Source organism: Alosa pseudoharengus, unplaced genomic scaffold, assembly GCF_046254945.1.
Source record: "Alosa pseudoharengus isolate Yale_2024_CS ecotype anadromous, Long Island Sound unplaced genomic scaffold, YU_APseudo_1.1 YU_APseudo_1.1_scf_8, whole genome shotgun sequence".
Taxonomy (NCBI): Eukaryota; Metazoa; Chordata; class Actinopteri; order Clupeiformes; family Clupeidae; genus Alosa; species Alosa pseudoharengus.
In genome coordinates this window covers 3,456,387-3,457,721 of record NW_027468870.1, presented here as the reverse complement: position 1 = coordinate 3,457,721, position 1,335 = coordinate 3,456,387, and positions in this window count along the sequence as shown.

Genomic DNA, 1,335 nt, shown 5'->3' with positions numbered 1-1,335 from the left:
CACACACGCACTCACACACAAATACAGACACACACACACACTCACACACATGTACAGTACACACACACACAAACCCACAAGCCCCATTTTTTGTTTATTTGTTTTTTCTCTGAGTGATTAAGACAGAGCTCCGCTGTGCATTTGGCAATACATTTGACCTTTGTCAACCCAAGATAAAAATGATCCCGTTCTTTTGTAGTTCAGGTAAAAATGATCCTGTTCTTGTGTAGTTCAGGCCCCAAATCTCTGTGAAGTGATTAGTACACAAGAAGATAAGCACACTTTGAAAGACTTAGAAAACAGTTCCCTTTAAAGCAGTTATTCTTTATCAAATAGTACAACATATAAAACCAAGCACACACACACATGAACTCGCGCACGCACGCACACACACACACACATTTGGTCATGACTTAAGAGAAGGAGCAGATGAGATATGAGCAGACAAAAGACTGACGAAGTGTGTGTGTGTGTGTGACAGACTAATAAAACCACACCACCACCCATGAGCAGACACACACACTAGCGTCGGACAAGCATGCAAACGGACACACATGACAGTAAACAATTTACCAGCGGAACTCTACTGTGTGTTCAGTCTGTGGGGTGTGTGCAAGGGTGAGGTGTGTGTGAAGCAGAGTGTGTGAGCAGGTTTCTCAGTAAATGTGTGTGTGTGTGTGTTTCATTGTCTTGTGCTTCTCTGGGATGCTGTGTGTGTGTGTGTGTGTGTATAAAAAGCCTTGGCTATAGTGTAGTGTGTGTGTGTGTATAAAAAGCCTTGGCTATAGTGTAGTGTGTGTGTGTGTAAAAAGCCTTGGCTATAGTGTAGTGTGTGTGTGTGTGTGTGTGTGTATAAAAAGCCTTGGCTATAGTGTAATGTGTGTGTGTGTGTGTGTGTGTGTAAAAAGCCTTGGCTATAGTGTAGTGTGGGAGGGCAGACCAGGAGTGTTTTGATTTCCTGATCTGTGATTTGATAAGCAACACACTCCTGAGAATCCTTCTGACTGCAGCATTCCACATCTGTGTGTGTGTGTGTTAGGTGTCAAGTTGTGTGTTTTGTTTTGACTGTGCTTGTGTGTGTGTGCTTCATTCTGACTATGCTTATGTGCTTGTGTGTGTGTGTGTGCTTCATTCTGGCTATGCTCATGTGCTTGTGTGTGTGTGTGTGTGTGTGTGTGCTTCATTGTGGCTATGCTCATGTGCTTGTGTGTGTGTGTGCTTCATTGTGGCTATGCTCATGTGCTTGTGTGTGTATTTGTGCTGTAATGTCTCGGTGGGGTGATCAGTTAACCCACTCTGCCCCTGAGCATGAAGAACATGTGTGTGTGTGTGTGT